Source organism: Ornithodoros turicata, chromosome 10 (assembly GCF_037126465.1).
Source record: "Ornithodoros turicata isolate Travis chromosome 10, ASM3712646v1, whole genome shotgun sequence".
NCBI lineage: Eukaryota > Metazoa > Arthropoda > Arachnida > Ixodida > Argasidae > Ornithodoros > Ornithodoros turicata.
Genome location: NC_088210.1, coordinates 18,325,017 through 18,346,320, shown reverse-complemented (window position 1 = coordinate 18,346,320; position 21,304 = coordinate 18,325,017). Strand labels below are relative to the sequence as shown.

General features: G+C 45.7%; 1 protein-coding gene across 1 annotated transcript in view; it reads left to right on the top strand.

Moving 5' to 3' along the window:
• The first annotated feature begins 6,835 nt into the window (after positions 1-6,835).
• The window catches only part of LOC135370767 (beta-1,4-glucuronyltransferase 1-like), a 48,660-nt gene continuing 34,191 nt past the window's right edge, over positions 6,836-21,304 (top strand). The window contains exon 1 of the mRNA XM_064604587.1: positions 6,836-7,088. The gene's annotated coding sequence lies outside the window, so the exon portion shown is untranslated. The remainder of the gene's footprint in view (positions 7,089-21,304) is intronic.

The window sequence follows — 21,304 nt, the reverse complement described above, 5'->3', positions numbered from 1 at the left end:
TTCACCCCCACCACCACCACCGGAATACCGGGGATTTTCCATGGTTCGACACGGCGCGATCTTTAACTGCTGGTCTTCAGATATTAAATTCGAAGCAATGAGTAATGATATGACGCATTATCCGACAATACTCGTTGAAAGCTATTCCGCGCAAGCTGAAACGCGCATGTAGTACGTTCAAATATCCATCGCCGAAACCGAAACCGAAACCGCGCCGATCGGAAGCGCACGGAGGACAGCGTCGGAGCGCCGCGGTGTAGGAGTAGGTCCTCTGTCGGCGAAAGTCATGCGCTCCTGAGGTGTGCGGTTTTGGTTTCGGCTCATTTGCAAAGCGGTTCGGCGATGGATATTTCACGTCACGCGTTCGTTGCAAGATTTTGAACAGATAGAATGGTTTTCAACGGGTATTGTCACCCTTTCTGCTATCCCGCCTTCGCACGAAATTCCCCAATTAAATAACTGACTGAATGGTTAACCCCACCTGAGGGGATAGCTTAGCATGAATTCGTAGGGCTTTGATTTGCCTTTTTGACCGCTAGGTGAAGGTCTGTAGGTGAAGGTCTGGTGTTGTTCAAGCGTCGTAAGTTCAAGTCAAATATACATTATCCAGAGCATTGACGTTAGTTAGGTGATTGAATTTACGTAACTAGTCATCTTGTAGTTGCATACTCTCTTCGAGAGGATGTCCACACGGCCAAAAAACTCGACTGCAAAAACAGTATATGTGCTGCTGTTTTTATTTAAAAAATCTGTAGGATAAAAAAAAAACGCCCTGCATAGAGATACCCGCGGGAAAAATATGTAAATATGTCAGTACTTTCAAAACGTCGATGACATCGACTGGAAAAGTATCGATGTCGTTCCATTCCGTACTGTTATGTACCAGTAACATCGTGTACGTATGCATCGTGCTAAACGCATTTTTAGAAATCGTGTCGTCTGCAATTTTTGTAAATATTCTCATAAGCAGAACTTCGCGTTTATTTGAGCTTATTTTGCGTTAAACAAAACAATATTAACTGCCTCGTATTTTCGATCCTGGCACGGCGGCAAAGGCTTTCGGCCGCGTTTACCACACGTTGCCATTAGTTGCGATTCAGGCGTATGACATTCCCCTATAGTGGGTCAACAGCGCCATTAGACGATTATGCAGAAGTCAGAAGTCCTCTCAACAATCCCGAGCAGCTTGAAGTCTTCGACAGTACTGACCATTTTGTGTGTTTTGTCTATTGCTCCTCTGCAGTGGATTATTGACACAGACGTCCGCATTCGTGGATTACCCCTTCCAACATCCGTGTCATAGAGAGTGGCAGACGACGCGGATGATATTACAGTGCTCTCACATGACGCAGTGTCCGTGTGCACGGTGCTCACGACGTGTCATTGTCCGTGTATTCGCACGAGTGACATCTTCGCGGAATATTGCAGTGGAAGAAAAAGTGAAAACGCTGAAGTGAAAACGGAGCTGAAGTTCCGCCCCGTGGTATGTTGAGCATTCACACGGTGCCGGAATACCGGGAGTAGCGCACTGTTCACTTAGCAGACGACACTTAGCAGATGACCAACGTCAGCGCCTTTTCCTGCCGTCTGCTACGGAATATCTTGTGCATGCGTCGCGGGACACCACCACGGTTAGCAGTGTACGTCAAGACACGGCGCTGAGCGGTCGCGGTCATGTGACACCAGAAAGATATGACGTTTTTCGCATCTCTCGCTGTAGCATTGTGGGGAATGTCGCTCTGTGTCGATCGTGTCCTTTGGAAGCCGCACTGGCCTCTCGCTTTCCTGTGCAGCTGGCTTCCCACACCTGAGTAGTGGACGAAAGTATTGCAAGATACATGTTCCAAATGCATGCCAGGCGCTCGGAGCATGTCATGTCGTACGCTTGAATGTGTTGCCGGAGGTCTGTTCTGGGTGCGACCGCTGCATTTGAGCCGCGTCTTAATTGCGCCTTATCCATTAGTATATGCTCATACATGTGTCTCATTTTACAAAACTTTAACTTTAGCTCATTTTACAAAATTCATATTTTACAGGGGAAAAAAAAGCCACGAAAAATCAGCAATGCGCGAAGCGGCGAAACCTCCATGGAAGGCACGGCTCGATCCTGCTTCCGTGACGTCAGAAGGAGGGACGCTCTCATTGGTCACTGAAAACACGTCTGCTACTGACAAGGTTCGGCTCTGGCCACATATGTAAAGCACTTTAATTTCGCTGCCGCTAAATTTCGCGAATTCTGGATGCTAAAATGAACTAAAATAGTTGGCTTACTTACAGGTCATTTGCATAGCGAAATTCGGCGATGGATATTTCAACGCTCGTTTCAGGATTAAAAAATAGTAGAGATGATACGAATTCAGAATTTTCAGAATCCGACTCCAAGGAAGGTTCTGCGAATCCACGAATCTTACGGATCTTGAATCTTTCGAATCTTTTTGAAGATTCGAAAGATTTCGAATGAAATCGAATGAATTTATGAAACAAAAAATACAGGACGGCTACGACTCGTGTAACGCGAAATTCAGCGTCAGCTGTGCGTGTGGTGAAATGAGGCCGGATGAAACTGTGTAGACAATCAAAGACTTTCATCTTTGATCGTGAATTTCTTAGGCAAATTGACGCGTTGTATGTATTTGTCCCTTCTATGTTGTTCCAGCCTCAGAACACCAGTTCTTTCATGTGTAGACAAATTTATTTAAGCGTGATGAGTGTTGATTTGTTGTCGCTGAAATGGTTGTCGAGGTGAGTGGTGTCCTGAGCGAGGGGCTGTTCTGGAACACCAAGTCTATGCATGCGCCATGTCTAGTTGCGGGTTGGCGGACGTTGGTGCACAGCGGAAGGTCCAGTTGTTCGGACATATCCCTTAGGAAAGTGGTGTTCTTCACCAGTGAAACGTCCACGTTGAAGTCTCCTATACGACGAGAAGCTTGTGCGTGCGGTAAACCTCGAGTACATACACGATAAAGTCGCGGATGCGTTCCGGCGCGGCGCGAGGCGAGAAGTAGCACACAGCCACCACGAGTCCTGTGAGAAGCTGCACGGCACAAGTTTCTCCGACGTCGTCTCCAGGAAGGGTGACTTCAAGTGATGTAGCCAGTACTTCGGCATGCAGGTAAATGGCAACTCCAGCCGCCCGGCTGCCTTTGCCACTGCGACGCGCCCGGCAGCAGCACTTGGAGCCGTCGACTTGTATCGGTCACTCGCGGTCTTCATCCACGTCTGGAAAAGACACAGAAGTGACGTCTTACGGAGGACATAGTCGTGCGCAACGTCTTCTGCCTGCACTCTTAAAAATGAACTTCACCACATAGCACGCTCCTGGCCAACCATCATCCCGAATGACAGCGTTCTCGCCCCTGATTTGTTGAAAACGGGAGGCGGAGCCTATTTTGTGCCGTGCATAATGAGCACAAAGTAGGCCCCGCCTCCTGTTTTCAACAAATCAGGGGCGAGAACGTTGTCATTCGCGATGATGGTTGGCTAGGAGCGTGCTATGTGGTGAAGTTCATTTTTAAGAGTGTGGAACTGTACGGAGCGTGCATTTAGGGCTGCGAGTGTAGTGGGGCTCGTCTAGTTGCTTGTTCCACATACTGCGTATAGTGATGATGCGTAGGCGGTGCTTTTGCGGTCGATGAAATCCGTCCGCCAAAGCTCTGTCGATATTCGCCTTTCCGCGATAGAAGTTGATGTCATTGCCAGCTCACTCAGCTGCCTCACTTTCCATCGGTAGCGGTTATAAACTGGCGGGATTCTCCTCTTTACACCCAGCTCTGAGCGCACATGTGAAGAGTTTTGTGCGGACATGCGAATGCCGACGACGCCGACACGATCTCGGGGAGGTCTCCACTAAAATTGTACAAATAACATAAGTTCGCGTGTCTTTCCCGCTGCCTTCGTCGTTTTCGTTCACGCCGCTTCCCTTTTTCAACGTTTTTGTGTGGTCATGCGAATGCCGACTACGCCCCACGATACAGCTGACGCTGTAAAATTAAATAATACGGTTCACTTTCATAAGAAAACATACCCATATACTCCTTCTTAAATGTAATTTATTTAACATGTTGTTCATCCGGCACAGGAAGGCGGAGCCTATTTTGTATTCATTATGCCGTACATAATGCAACCAAAATAGGCTCCGCCTCCCGTTTTCAACAAATCGGGGGCCAGAACGTTGTCACTCGGGATGGTGGTTGGCTATAGGAGCGTGCTATGTGGTGAAGTTTATTTTTAAGAGTGTACTTCATTCTTTCACGGCAAAGCGTCGGGAAAGGCGTCGGTTTGGGTGTAGAGAGAACGAGTGTCCTCCCGCCCGTTTTGAGGAAAGAAGGAAAAGGTATGTGCGAAAAAGCGGGAAATAGCCGTGTTTGGAGTTCGCCTTGGTTCGTTATTCTCTCGTGTATATTTTCTATGTGTTACTGTGGATGCTCCAATGGATTCATAAAACAAAGTAAGCTTTGTAGCATTTGTTTGTTAGAATGAAAATTGTTCTGATAGTGGTCCCCTAGCTTAGGTCGCGAGGATGATTTTAATTAATGTTGTGGTGCTTCAGTTGAGAGATTTTGAATATTATTTCTCTAGACGTATCTGTTGTTTGCGTGTCGGTTTAAATATGATAATATAGAGTGTCTCATGGAGAAGGCGCCGGTTTGGGTCCCGCATTGAGTTCCACTCATGCTCGCTCTGACATTGTTGACTATTCTTAGTTTTGCTCTCCATCTAATGTTTTCTTTTTTTTCTCTCTCTCTCTCTATATATATTAGTGCTGGCTATTGCGCGTTTTGACAGAATGCTTGTTGTGTTCCTCTCTTCTTCAGAATTGAATAACGCAAGCAGAGAATAATTTGCTGTGTCTGTGCTGAACACTTAATAAGAAACTATTTTTAAAAAGATGTGTCCTGGAGGATCTCAACAAAGCATAACAATTGGTGGTTTAGATATGGCTTTTCTGTCGTGCCCGAAATTCGATTAATTCCTTACATCTGTCAGCACCTGTAATGTCACTTAGTAAGAAACTCTTTTTAAAATAAAGGACATGTCCCCATGACATAACGTTCGCTTGTGTGGGCTGGGGGAAATTGTCATCGCAACGACGGTTGTCACGTATAGGAATATCAGACTTGTTAAGTAAAAGTTGTAAATTTGATTGTGATCGTATCGATTAAGAATATCTTCTTTCATTGAAAGTTGTGTCCCTTGATATATAATGATTATTGCTAGTTTTGATATGAGTGCTCCACCTCATGTAGTGTGTGTAAGACAGGACTTTGATCCCCGTGTTGATTACCAAATAAAATACTAGTTTTGCTTGTACAGCCGTGTATGCATTGGTGTTGAATCTTTAATGTATCCTTTCTGTGTGGAAGTGTGGCTCGCTGTGGTAAACGGGTGTTGATTGATGTCGCGCTGGGTGGCCCACAGGTGACTGCTGTGGGTGGTTAGATGAAGTCGTTAGTGTTTAGTAATAAAAAATATTTTCTCTTGTGTGTTGTCTCTTTTTCAAGTCGTGAAGGTTTTTCAGCTGTGTTTTTCCCCCTTCATCTGATTTGCAGTAGGGGCAATTCCCGGCACCATTGGCATTAATTGGCTTTAACGAATATGTTTCACTTGTACTTTTTGTGTATGACTATATTCTTTGCATGTCTATATTTGCAATCACGCTTGCATGTTGGAAGCGCAGGCGCCCACGCTACCCTACGGGATGTAGAGCGCACGTACGCGTGCCGTTATCCAACGGTTACACCGGTGGGGGACCATCTGTACAGCGGGATTTAAACTAGATCGTGCAGCTGGCGGGGGTCATAGACCAGGGAACTAAATCGTCACCGGTCTCCCCCTGTATGTCTCACTACTACTTGGGCCTAATTAATCAACTAGTATAGTTGCACACTTTCTTCGAGAGGATGTCCGCCTGGCCGTGTAACTCAACTGCAGAAACGGCATCTACTGCTATCATAGCTATTTCTAAAGAAAAACCAATGTGGACAAAACCAAATAAAAATAAAAACCACTCCCCGTATATATAAAAGGACTTTAGCAACAAAATACTTCGTAATCCAAGCGGAAAAATCGATAGCCCACCCACGTGTTTTCATACCTTACAGTCGATACCCGAATTCCACACGCAGTTTCCTTTTTGATCAGTCAGCGCGTAATCTAATGTACGTTTCTGCTACAGACGAATCATGCAATGGAAAAGCAGGACGCTGAGCAGAACGTTCTTTGCAGGACGTGCTAGTACGTACCTTGACAAACAAAACGTAATATAGCGCGGCATCATGCGTATAGCCGCTCAAAATGCCCTATACTCCTATACCCTGCCCTATACCTACCTATATACCTATATATGCCCTATACCTACCTATATACCTATATATGCCCTATACCTACCTATATACCTATATATGCCCTATACCTATATAGGCATACCTATATATGCCCTATGCTCCTATACGCATGCTATAGCCGCATGCGTATAGGAGCTCAAAAATTAACATCGCGCCACATCTTACGCAGACGACAGATCTGCTAAGCTGGACCGGAAGCACGAAGAACTGAACAGCTTCACTGCAAAGTGGTTCTAGTATGTTTACTACTGGTACGTGACCCCGTTCGTGCCAGAAAATGATTCAGCTTCACTGCAAGCGTCCACGAGCAGGAGAAAAAGGTAGTTTCTTATGCAGATCTCGCAACGTTTTGGCGCTCCGCTCCCCTTTTCTTCGCGGGAAAGAGAGGTAGCCTGTGTGCCTGCGAGGAAATCAGAAACAGCGCTTCGGTTTCCATGGCGACGCCGCAGACGCCAGCGTCCGCTCCGCAGCGCCATCAGTAGCTCTCCGGACTTCGCCAGTCTGGCGAAGTTCGCGTTGGCGCGCGTTACATTCGCGTAAAGTCAACCGCTGGCGGACGTCTGTCGCTGATAACCAGACGAGCTAGAAACGTCAGTGTGACGAGAAAACAGCGCTTCCGGTGCCTGTAAGAAACGGATGAACGGCGAGCCAATTTTCGCCGCTGCTTGGAACTACCCGAACTACCACCTCCTTCACGCAGCAAAGACTGTATTGATTCTTTGAGGGGAAGACGGCCAGCGTAATGTGAGTACTACGCTCTGGGAGTTTTCGTGCGTTGTCTCCGTTACGTGCGTCGATTTCAAAGCCCTTGGTCCGTTTTTTTTTTCTTTTTTCTTTTTTTAAGAGGACGTGTAAGGGGTGCCGATTGCCTCGTACGGGTTGTGTGAAAGACTGCTGCTTTTCACTTTTCTCTGCGAGGGCTACAAAACGCTTTAATGCGGCAGTGTATACGGATATAGCCCTTATTGTCGTTGTGCTTGTGGAACGTAAGAATGTCGCAGCAAAGAGGGCGTGACATAATGTGACATTGAGAGCAGATAGCACAAAATAACAGAAAGCAAAGCCTGCTAAAAAAGGAGAAGAAAAGAAAGAAATGTGTCCGCAAGCGAAATGTACGTACAAAGGTGGCTATAAAGCCAAGGTCACAAATAGTTGACTTGAAACTAAAATCGAAACTTCGTACCGCTTATAGCGGAGTTCTTTTTCTTTTGCCTTCGCTGTGTGTTACAGAGCATATTCTTTCACGAAACTATCTGTGCAGAGAGGGGTACAGGCATACTGAGAAAAATGACAAAATGGACATACTGAACACACCATGCGATCTCAATAGTTGTGAGGAAATAGCCGTTGCAGAGGTACTTATATATATCCTTCACTTAGAAGCACATCCTACTATATGCTTAAACAACCTGTTCCCTTTACATCTGGCTGTCAAGTGTTGAATTCTCGCGAACAGTCAAGATCCGAACTCACATACACGATACAAACGCACAGCAAACAGGAAGTAATATACGCCCTATTGTTTATTGGCATCCTACTGATTATTGTAGAAGACAGTCCCCGCGCCGTACTCACATTTAAAAGGAACGCAGCAACCACCTGCACTTTGTACTTGGGGTCGCTACACTCTGTATTTCTGTCTGCAGTTTTGCATTCCTTTCGTCTTGCTTCCACACACGCGGTTGTTTCACATGAGAGTGAATTCGAAGCGCAACCCACTTTGCGCAAGATAGCAAATAGGAATGGAGCCAATCGTTCCGTCGTTTACTAATTGACCAAAAACGCAACGTTCATTGTCAAGCAATCCGTAATCATGCTCTTCGCGTTGTTTAGTCTACACTCTTAGAAATCAACTTCACCGCGTAGCACGCTCATAGCCAACCATAATCTCGAATGATATCGTTGTACGCCCTGATTTGTTGAAATCGGGAGGCGTACGCCTTTTCTGTGACAATTATGAACGGCATAAGTGTCACAAAAAGGCGTACGCCTCCCGTTCTGAACAAATCACGGCAGATAACGATATCATTGGAGATGATGGCTGGCTAGGAGCGTGCTATGCGGTGAAGTTCATTTTTGAGAGTGTAACACGCACACTCTAAGAAAAAACAAAGAAAAAAAAGGGAGTAAATTGGGGAGTAATTGCAGCTTCTATAGTCCCCGAGGCTGCAATTACTCTCCAGTTTAGTCTCCTAACCCCGACATTTACTCCCCAGGACTGCAAATTGTCACTGAACTTCGCTAATTCTCTCCCGAATGCAACTGTCTACACTCCAAAAACTGAACTTCACCGCATAGCACGCTCTGTGCCAACCGTTGCAACGAATGATAGAGTTATCGCTTCTGATTCGAAGAGGGAAGGGGGCGTACGCGTTTTTGTGTCAATTTGGACACATGATAATTGACACAAAAAGGCGTACGCCTCCCTCTTCCCTTGAATCAGAAGCGATAACACTATCATTCGTTGAAATGGTTGGCACAAAGCGTGCTATGTGGTGAAGTTCAGTTTTTAGAGTGTAAACGTAAAAGTGCGCTCTTCTTGAATTTGATGGACTAAGTCCATACACTCTTAAAAATGAACTTCACCTCATAGCACGCTCCTAGCCAACCATTATCTCGAATGATATCGTTATCTGCCCTGATTTGTTGAAAACGGGGCGCGTACGCCATTTCTGTGACACTTATGCCGTTCATAATTGTCACAGAAAAGGCGTACGCCCCGTGTTTTCAACAAATCAGGGCAGATAACGATATCATTCGAGATAATGGTTGGCTAGGAGCGGCTATGCGGTGAAGTTCATTTTTAAGAGTGTATAACTTAGATAACTTAGCAAATATTTCCACCCCCACAGAGTAAGAAACAGTTAGAGCTTCTTTCTTCGCAATTTGTGCCCTATGCATGTCGCAAGATTTTATATCACTCGATATATCACGGCTGACGGTTTAATTCAAAGTATTTTCATGCATGCGCACGAATTATGTATATGGGACTCTTTAGAACAGAGCGTGAAATGCAGTCTCCGCTCTGTGACATTCGTTTACTCCCGAAAGGGAGTATTTTTGTGCAAATGCATTTAGTCCCCCAAAAGAGTAAAATTACTCCTTTTTGTTTTTCTTATAGAATGCAGGTATACCATAATGCTGTGCTTCTACGATGTCCCTTCTTATAACGCGTGCCCGGCTGTATATATAGAAAGGATAACTTTTTCCCGACGTCTTGCGTCGGTCCCAGTGACCATTTTGGATGACTCCCAACAGGCTGCTAACTGTATACACTGTAGATGTCGGGAAGACCGGTATGGGTCGGCTAAATTTAGTGGCAGTTAGAGGTTATTTTTAAAAGTTAGCAAACGGAAACTCCTATACTGCACTCTTAGAAAAAAAGGGTCTAGCAGTTACACCTTTTACGAGGTGATAGTTGTCGCAGTTGTGCCCAAAAGGTTGCAAAGTTCTACCTGCTGCCTCACTCTCAAAACTGAACTCCACCGCATAGCACGTTTGTTGAAAACGGGAGGCGTACGCCTTTTTGTGACACCTATGCTGTTCACAATTGTCACAAGACGGCGTAGAGCGCAGTATCAAGGCGAACCAGGAAGCGCTCCAACTCCAAGCGGGCGAGCCCTGCACTCTTAAAAATGAACTTCACCACATAGCACGTTCCTAGCCAACCATCAGCCCGAGTGACATCGTTCTGTGCCCTGATTTGTTAAAAGCGGGAGGCGTACGCCTTTTTGTGACACTTATGTAGACATGTTAATTGTTACAAAAAGGCGTACGTCCTGCGCTTTCCACAAATCAAGAGTGATACAGGTATCACTCTTTACAATGGTTGGCCTTTAGCGTGCTATGTGGTGAAGTTCATTTTTAAGAGTGTGGCACGAAGGTTCATACACTATAGACTCCTAAAAACAGAACTTCGACCACATTGCACGCTGAAGACTGCATGCATTGCTCAGAATGATATACGGTTGTCACTCCGGATTTATGGAGAGCGCGGGCGTACGCCTTTTTGTGACACTTTTTTGCGAGCGTGGCCACCTGCGGCGAGCAGTGCCATTGGCACCACCTTGCGACACTTGTGCCCCCTCCCTTGACTTGTTGGAAACGGGAGGCGTACGCCTTTTCGTGACACTTATAGAGTTACGTTAAGTGTCACAAAAATACGTACATGACGTGTTTTGCACAAACCAGGAGTGATAACGGCATCATCCCGTGCAACGATTGGCCTTCGACGTGCACTCTAAAAAGAGAACTTCACCACATGGCACGTTGAAGGCAAACTACACTCTTAAAAATGAACTTCACCTCATAGCACGCTCCTAGCCAACAATTATCTCGAATGATATCGTTATCTGCCCTGATTTGTTGAAAACGGGGAGCGTAGCCATTTCTGTGACACTTATGCTGTTCATAATTGTCACAGAAAAGGCGTACGCCCCGTGTTTTCAACAAATCAGGGCAGATAACGATATCATTCGAGATGATGGTTGGCTAGGAGCGTGCTATGCGGTGAAGTTCATTTTTAAGAGTGTATTGCGCAGAATGATACGGTTGTTGATGAAAGAAGGAAGCCACTGGGGAAAAGGATAGACAGCTGTAGGACTCGAATCCACACGATGCGGGTTCGAGTCCTACAGCTGGCTCTCCTTTTCAGTGACTTCCTTCTTTCATCATTAATTTCTTAGGCACTTGAGGCTTTGCATGTATTGGTCCTTTCTATGTGTTCCAGCCTCATAACATCAGCTGCCATCAGATACGGTTGTCATTAGTGATTTGTTGAAAGCGCTTTGCGTACGCCTTTTTGTGACAATTAACGTGAACGCATAAGTATCACAAAAAGGCGTACACCTGCCGTTTTCAACAAAAGAGGAAAGAGAACGATGTCATTTTGAATGACGGCATATTGTTTCAGAGCTTGTTACATAACTCCAATAAGTGTCACAAAAAGGTTTTTTTTTCAAGCTTATAGCCGACATTGGAAGCTGGAACTTCAGCGTAAAATCACATGAACGCAAAGCATGTAACTTCACACTCTTGTTTCCCTTTGAAGTAGAGACGTGGGCAGTGGAACACGAGCTATTGATCCTCTCGTGTTTACAACAGATTTTGCATAAACATCCGTGCTATTTTGTCCCGAAAGAGAGTTACTGGTTGCCGTAAAGCGTCTAGTCCACAAAAGGACTAACGTGAATACTTTTGTGACTATATAGTGCACAGTTTTCCAGTGTCCACAAGGTTGTAAAATCGATAATTGGAAACTTCCATGATTAATCTCGGTTAATTAATTAATTGGAGGTAATTTACAAAATAGCAGACCTGCGCGACATGACTGCAGCAGGCTTCATTCGCGCACGATGTTCCGGATTTTTTTTAGTAAATGTAAGAAATTTGTACATACTTTGTACATAATAATAAACCTCTACCCGAGAAACGTCACCATGACGTTGGTAGACACACCGAAACCGAAACAGATCGGAAGGGGAGAGCTGGGTTCCATGAATGAGCAATTGTTCCCTGCCGTCCTTTTCGGAGACCATCGTAATCCCCTCAAGACCGTGGTTTTCGGGCACGACCTTGTTCGCCACTAGCTTTGAACGTAGTTCAACTCTACCAAACTCGTGGCGCTGTCGGACATTATGACGTCATTTGTTTACAAACAGGTAGAGGTCTATTGGTATACATACTTCGTACATACAGGTTGGTACATATTAATTGGTACATGCTATGTATACTAACATTTTGCACGTCAACTACCAACAAAATACCCCAGTGCCGGGTATAAAGACATTTTGAACAAGGACAAAACGAAGCACACAGCGTCGTCAGTGTTCCTTCTGCCGATTTTCTAGATGGCAAAAACAGACTACACTCTTAAAAATGAACTTCACCACATAGCACGCTCCTAGCCAACCATCATTCCGAATGACAACGTTCTCGCCCCTGATTTGTTGAAAACGGGAGGAGGAGCCTATTTTGTGCCCATTACGCACGGCACAAAATAGGCTCCTCCTCCCGTTTTCAACAAATCTATTAAGATAACAAATCATTTTTAAGAGTGTAGGCGGCGTGGGTGTGTTCAGGGTTATCTGTCACCGACAGGATGCATACGTATTTAAACGGGTTCGATAAAAGAAACTGTCACTTGGTTGAGGTTCTTGGTGCTTGTGTTGCATCCTTCGAGCCGGTACAAACAGATCCTTCGACGCGGTACAAAACTAACGAGGACTTTTTTTTTTATTTCGTGTCAGCGCCGCGAAGCAACTGTGGCTATGAGTGCCTTTTGTATACGATAACCTGGACGAAATTAAATTTCCCGCAAAATACGCGAACCAAGTCCATGCAAAGCAAAGATGTCTATATGTTTGTAGAAACTGGCACAGACGTGAGCGGTGCATATGGAATGAATAGAGATGATCAGGATGAATGACTGAGATCAGTGTAGCTGTTGGCGAGTTCCCAAGAAATGTTACTTCGATCCCATAACATGCATCAGCGGAATGGGAAGCAACGTCAGCCGTTCTGCTGCGTCTGGAAAAGAGACGCAAACGTGACGCCACAATCACCGGAATATTTCTTATTCGTATATAGTATTCCTCGAAGAGCAAGCAAAGTCACATCGCCCTAACGCATTAGGATACTTACTTCGGGAAACGTTTTGTGCCAGATGACGCAACGAAAGTAAATATAAGCGCGCTTGACTCGCGTGATTATGTAATATGTACTAAGTAGACGCAAATTATTTCTAAGTACGTATAGTCTACACTCTTAAAAACGAACTTCACCGCATAGTACGCTCCTAGGCAACCATCATCTCGAATGATATCGTTATCTACCCCGATTTGTTGAAGACGGGAGGTGTACGCCTTTTTTGTGACAATTATGGACAGCATAAGTGTCACAAAAAGAGGCGTACGCCTCCCATTTTCAACAAATCAGGGCAGATAACCATATCATTCGAGATTATGGTTGGCTATAGAAGCGTGCTATGCGGTGAAGTTTATTTCTAAGCGAGAACCCTTATTCTCTTTCTGCAGAGGGTAGGTCTTGCTCAACGACCCATTTAATACTTTGCTCTCCCCAACGAACTCATGCACCCTCTACACATCTCCACCCTTCATCCTCCATCCATTCATCCCTTCTTCTTTTTTTTTTTTTTTTTTTGCTATAGTCGTGACGACGCCCACTTCTGTGTGACCAACAACGGCGAGCCGATACTGCCGATACTGCCATCACCTCCCCCCCCCCTCCACCACCCCATTCATTTCTAAGAGTGTACACTAACGCTGTTTAGCGAAAGTAAGCCATAGCGACAGGTGAATCGCAAATGTGAGTTAGAATTGGTGATCCAAAAATCGTGTATACATTATTTGTGGTTTTTACTATTGTGACTAGACGTCCCGATTTAGGCGGGACAGGTCCCACTTTTATGGTAGTAGTCCCGCTGTCCCATCACCAGCCTATACATTCTTAAAACAGGACCTCACCACATAAACGCTTAAAAATGAACTTCACCACGCAGCACGCCAACCAGCATCCCGAGTGACATCGTCTTTATTCGCCTAATTTGCTGAAAACGAGGGGCGTACGCTATTTCTGTGGCATTATAATTGCCATAAAAATGGAGTACGCCCCCTTCCCCCTGTTTTCATCAAATCAAAGGAAAGAACGTTGTCATCCGAGATCACTCTAAAAACACAGTTTTATCGCATAGCACGCTCCTAGTCAACCATCATCCCGAATGACAACGTTCTCTCCCTTGATTTGATGAAAACGGGGCGCTACGCCATTTTTGTGGCAATTATGAACGGCATAATGCAACAAAAACGGCGTACGCCCCCCATTTTCATCAAATGAGAAACAACGATGCCACTCGGTATGATGGTTGGGTAGGAGCGTGCTATGTGGTGAAGCTCTGTATCTTAAAATCGCTAAAAAACAGTGTCGGGGAGCTAAAAAGGACGACAGGAGCGATTATTCAAAATTGTAAACAAAACGATACGATTATGAAGGTTGGTTGATATACCTACAGTCACTAGATATACCCAGAACTATATATATGCGACGAAGAGCTGTTAGTGCCTAAAAATCCGATCTCTCTGTAGTGATCACTCCTGTGCGTACGCCTTCTTGTGACAGTTATATTAAGTGCAAGTGTCACAAGGTGGTGGCGGTGATGACACTTGCAAGTGTCACAAAAAGGCGTACGACTCACGTTTCTAACCAATCGAGAGGCAGAACAATGCCATTCGGGATGGTGGTTCGTTAAGTGTGTGCTATGCGGTGAAGTTCTGTGCACTTCGAGCTTGCCTCATCGTTTCGAGAAATTCCAATAGTATATATCCCTCTAAGGTATATATAACTGTGTGTGTGTGTGTGTGTGTATGTGTGTGTGTGTGTGAATGAAGAGTCATGAGTCGGTTATAGCTCCGAGGCTCTATGTTCCTCTAACTTGTTTGGCCTGCGTCTATATGTAGACCATATTGCTCGTTTTCATCCAATATTGTTTTGCCTACGGCTCCACGTACACATCATATTGCCAATTTTCATCCACTATTGTTTCGTCGCCGGCAATATGTTGACTTTATTTCCCACTTTCATGGAATATTGTTTGGCAGACGGCTATATGCAAACTATATTGCCAGTCTTCAGGCAATGATATTCCTTGGCCGACGGCTATATTTATGACCACATTGCCCACTTTCAGCCAATATTGTTTGGTGGGAGGCTGTATTCGTGCTCATATTGCCCGCTTCGACCCAATATTGTTTGGTCCTCGCATGCGATATGTATAGACCACACTCTTAAAAATGAACTTCACCGCACAGCGCGCTCCTAGCCAACCGTCATCTCGAATGATATCGTTATCTGCCCTGATTTGTTGAAAACGGGAGACGTACGCCCTTTTTGTGACAATTATGAACAGTATAAGTGTCACAAAAAAGGCGTACGCCTCCCGTTTTCAACAAACCGGAGCGGACGATATCATTTGAGTTGATGGTTGGCTAGGAGCCTGCTATGCGGTGAAGTTCATGTCTAAGAGTGCACATTGCCCACTTTCAGCCAATATCACCTGTTTGCTGGCTATATGGCGACCATATATTTCCAGTGGCCAGTCGATATTGACTGTTTTGTTGGCAATCTTGGTCCAATATTCCCCGATGCTGCAACAATATTATTGGAAGAATAATGGTAAACATGGTTCGTTATAGGACCGGTAGTTCCAGTGTCCCGACAATAATGGACCAAGTTAGTATGCTAGCCGCGTTTACACGAATACTACACCAGCGTACCGTATCCAGTTGTCGAATCGAATCCACCCATAAACGGGCCAAACGCGAACTTCGCTGATTAATTAACCGTTCACTAGAAATTCAAAGTGCTTAAGAAGTATATTTAAAAGCGACATTTTCACGCGTTCTTATTCGCTCGAGGACGGTCTCGCCTGAAAGGAAAAGACTCCGGAATATTTTACATAATGACAGAAAATCGAGAAAAAGGATTTGTGAAGGTGCGCACGGTTATCGCGTCCGTTACCTGTCAAATAGCGCACGATTCGGGATAATCACGACCCATTGTACGCCGGCAATAAAAACGGCTTCGTTAAAAGTATCCCCGTTCAGGGACAACGTAAGATCTACGTAACGTAACGTATGGGTCAATGTTAGACCTCCGTAATCCAACATGCCCCATTGCGTGATTCATATACGGAGCCTTCGTTAATGGCAACGACACAGAGAGTGATGAACGCGTACGCTCTCTAATGATTCGCCTGTATATATGTTAGATTGCTCTGGGGATATGCGTTGCTTTACTGTATACGGGGAATTGAATTTACCTTTCTCGTGTCGATTTTCATTTCTGTATACACGTATTCTTGAACGATGGAAGCTTTAAAAAAAACGCACGTCACTTTATTTAAAGTTAAGTGGTTTGAATTTTGTGTCTCGCATAAACTATATTGAGTGTTTAGACTATACTTCATAGAGTCTGTAACTAGATAGTCTACAGGCTCTATATAAAGTCTCTATACACACTCTTAAAACAAACCATTGATCACCGCATAATACGGTCCACGACCATCATCCCTTCTTCTTCTCTCTTAACACTTAACAAGAAGAAGAACCACACTCTAAAAACAGAACTTCGCCACATAGCACGCTGTGCGCCAACCATTGCCGAGAGTGATAGGGTCAGCCCTTCTGATTCGAAGAGAGAGTTGGGCGTACGCCTCTTTGTGGCAATTTGGATATATGAAAATTGTCACCAAAAGGCGTACACTCTTAAAAATGAACTTCACCGCATAGCACGCTCCTAGCGAACCATAATCTCGAATGATATCGTTATCTGCCCCCATTTGTTGAAAACGGGAGGCGTAACGCCTTTTTTGTGACAATTATGAACAGTATAAGTGTCACAAAAAAGGCGGTAACGATATCATTCGAGATTATGGTTGGCTAGGAGTGTGCTATGCGGTAAAAGACGAAAGTCACTGAAAAGGTTAGCCAGCTTAGTCTTAGGCAAATTGACGCCTTGTATGTATTTGTCCCTCCTATGTTGTTCCAGCCTCAGAACATCCGTTCTTTCATATGCGGTAAAGTTAATTTCTAAGAGTGTACGTCGGCTGCCACAAAAAGGCGTAAGTCCCCGGGCTTTCCACAAATCAGGAGCGACAACGGTATCATGCTGCGCAATGGTTGGCCCGCTGCGTGTTATATGATGCGGTACAGATGACGTAATCTTGCACAGACAATGGCGTAGGGAAGCTACAGACGCCCAACGAAATCCGCATTGCGTTCCGCAAGACCACAAAGGTAATAAATGAACGCGCGCGCGACAACAATGAATGTAGACAGCGGAGGTAATGTCGTATAAATGACAGCTCTTGCTAATGAATTATTTCCGCATAAAGAATACCCGTGCATTATTCATCCGTGCGAGCGTTCACTATTCAACGGGAGATGTTGCTTCACCATTCACACAGGCAACAGAGGTTCATCGTTCCTGTGTTGCATAGCGTATGGAACATAAAGGGCACGAAGGACAGCATATTGGAAAGAAAGAGTGTCTTCGCATTTTGTGCGTGTGTATACGCGAATGCGAAAAAAATGGACAAATAAGGTATGATTGGTGTAGGTGCCGACCCGCACTCTTAAAAATGAACTTCACCACATAGCACGCTCCAAGCCAACCATCATCCCGAGTGACATCGTTCTCTCACATGATTTGTAGAAAACGGGAGGCGTACGCCTTTTTGTGACAATTAACATTTCTGCATAAGTGTCACAAAAAGGCGTACGCCTCCCGTTTTCAACAAATCAAGGAAGGGAACGATATCACCCTGGATGATGGTTGGCTAGGAGCGTGCTATGTGGAGAAGTTCATTTTTAAGAGTGTGCGGGCCAGATAAACCGCTTTCCCGACCAGATAATACTCCGTCGGCGAAGGTAATGCGCTTCTCACTCACTCGCTCGTACGCGTGCACACAGACACACACACACACAAGACGACACGGACAGGGCGTTACGGAGGAAGAGCAAAGAAGTATAAGCTCTTTCTCCCGTAGCACCCTTGGCGTAGTACGTGGCGTCCTTATTGATTGCTCAGCAGTGCGAAGGAACGCGTTGCTGATCGATGTTTGCTTCCTTGCTTGAGAACTGCTACTCACTTTCCTCAAGGATATATGAACTTTGAAAGAATGAGCTTTGCCCGCTGACAGAACATCCGTGGTTCCACTGTGGCGTCTGTGGCGAAAGTTCAATTTACTCGGAACAGTCTTCATCCAGCGCAGACGCTTGGGATAAATTGTAGCGAAGTTCGCCGGCTGAGTCAAAGTTTTGCTCAGGAAAAGTGCAAAAATTGTTCCGTTGGCGGTACCCAGGTGGGACGTAGAAGAGTTTTTCCTGTGTGGCGTTGTCGGTAAGTGCCAAAATACGCAGCGTGGCCAATCCAATCCAAGACGATCGGAATGCAGCGCCGTGCACCGTCAACACCACCGAGAGGCAAAGCATGATTATGGTAGACCAGAATTCTAGTTCACCATAGCGTGATCGCCATCAGCCGCATATATAGGCAGGCAGCCACCTGGTAGCGGTTTTAACATCATCTTCGGCGATTGGCTGGCTCACACATGTATTGATATCCTACACGACGATGATGCTCACCTCTACACTCTTAGAGGGTAGTGGTGGTGGTGGTGGTTGTTTAATCTGCCACACCAACACTGCGAAAGACGCAGAAGGCCAACCATTGCACAGACTGACACCTCCCGATTTGTGGAAAGCGCTGCGCTCTTAAAAATCAGGTGGTGGTGGTGATGGTGAAAGGGCTTGCCGTTGTCGGCCTCACGTATGTGGGCAACGTCACGACTGACGCCCTGGGGAAATGTGCGTCCTGGGCCGACTTCTAGGGGAACTCTTAAAAATCAACTTCATCGCATAGCACGCTCCTAACCAACCATCATCTCGAATGATATCGTTATCTGCCCCGATTTGTTGAAAACGGGAGGCGTACGCCTTTTTTGCGACAATTATGAACAGCATAAGTGTCACAAAAAAGGCGTACGCCTCCCGTTTTCAACAAATCAGAGCAGATAACGATATCATTCGAGATTGTGGTTGGCTAGGAGCGTGCTATGCGGTGAAGTTCATTTCTAAGAGTGCGGGCGTACGCCTTTTTGTGACAATTCTACCCAGCCATAACATGGAGTTGCTGGCGCCCTTGACAGAATTTGAACCTGCAACCTTATTGGAATAGTAGGCCTATACGCTGTACCGACTGATCTTACTGGGGCGAGGCGAGAGCGCTTACCACTACGCTACGCTGACACGTCTGTTCCACCGAGACCGTTTCCTTTAATCCACGGAGCCCGGTGGTATACTGAGAACGAAAACAACGAGATGAGCGGTTCCACAAAGTGCACCACTAGCCACTGTTATTATTATCTGAATTATTTCAGTCAATAAGTCGAACTTGGTCTCACCCAAACGCAAACCCTGTTACACGAGTGAAATGCGAATACAGAAACGTCCCAACCATGCACATGAGGGCGGACATATCAGTGTTGCCTGCGGTGACCGTTCAGATGTCTTCCTATTTTCAGAATGCCGACCCACGCTGTAGCCTGGGTGGTATATATACATCCATGTCCCGCTATATAAAGTCAATATACAGACGAATAAACGAGTGGTACAGAGGACGAAATCGACCGATCGCGATTTATTGTCTTGTTTGCGTGGCCTCTGGGAAACACAAGAAGGTATCCCCATAGTAACAAACACAACGGCTCGCCATTGATCACAGCGGAGTAGTCTCACACTGAAGCTCTCGTGACACTCATCGTTCACATGTATCATTCATACAGACAGAACTTTATATCTTCGAAGCACGCGATAGGTAGCAGCGGTTGTGGAAGAGCGTTACATTATAGTTACCGATAGTTGTAGACCAGAATAGTGAACAGAACGTCATCGTCGGACACATGCAGATTTGTCACCCTCTTCCTGTATTGAGAGAGGCAGTGTAAAACAAGTCATTCGTGACGTCACGCTCTTTGTTCCTTCACGCGTTAAAGTTTCCAACGCCATTTCCGGTTAAACAAATCTGTGGAAGCGATGTTAGGAGAAGAATCAGTTTGGTGAACGGCCAATAGACGTGCGATGAATGTAAAGGGCTCCGTGCGCAAACACCTATAGACGCACGCCTAGCCCTTTTTTTCTTCGCCCGCGTAGTAGACGGACATCTGGTACCGCCCTTTTGCTATCGATCTCGAGCTACATTCCGAAACCGGGCCACGGGTCGGTCTTCTCCTCAGAGCGGGTATAATGGAGTGCCGTGCAATGGAACGCCCGATGGCGCCCGATTGAGCAGAAAACGAAAGCAACGTACTATTTATTTATCCGTTTCGCAATAGACGCGTTCAGAAAATCCCAGAATGCTTAGCGTCGCTTTGAACTGTGGGAGTTTACTAATACGAAAGAAACGGGTGGCCTCCAAACTGTTCCGATTTCTTCCCTATTGGTCCATTGTCCACGACGTGTCAAGGTCAGCGAATGCGAAATGTGAAGGATTATTCTTCTTTCCCCCGCTCAGCAAGCGCCAAGGATTAGGGTTGCCACCAGGACGGTATTATACCGGCAGGGCCGGTTATTTGCTCGCTCTGCCGGTTGCCGGTAGGAAGGTGATACCGGCAGCCTTTTGCCGGTATTCGTGGCTCAACACCTTTCATAGGGGTTTATACGGGGTTTTCCTTTCAACATTCCACTACAGCTTGAATAAATCTGGAGCACAGACCCAACTAAGTAGTCACCAGTCGTTTTCTTAGTTATTCATTATATTATTATCATTGTTGTCTTGAGCGAGTACGCTCCTTCTTTCTTTCTCTCTCTCTCTGTATACTCTCCAACCCTCACCCACTTTCCCTTTCCCGCGAACATTTCCTCCTTTCCCTCTATTCCACCTCCTCTCCCTCAGCCGGTATTTTGCACTCCGAAAGGTAGCAACCCTACCAAGGATGCAATGCGTGCGCTATAGTCGACAAGGATTCTTGCGGGTGTTGTATGCGGGAGGGGTCAGGAGAGAATAACCGAAGCGGAGACATACCTCTGTCACAGGGCTTTCTTGAATGATAATTGAAATTAATGGTCATTGAACTCTGTATTGAACATGTGCTTAGCGCCACCACGCGTGCAATGTGTCAACCTGTCGGGCAGCATTGGATCCAATGCTCTTTGAGAAGTTGGCACGCTACACGCCAGGTGGCGCTACGCGTATGTTCAATGGCCATCGGTTTTAATGCTCAATGAAGTCTGCGCCACATAGCTATAGCACATCGGAGGATAATCACCGAACTACACAAGTGCCACAAAAAGGCGTACGCTTCCTGTTTTCAACAGATCAACGCGAACATTGCGCAGATCCGCTATATAACCGCACCCGCGCACACCTGTATCTCTGGGTGCTGT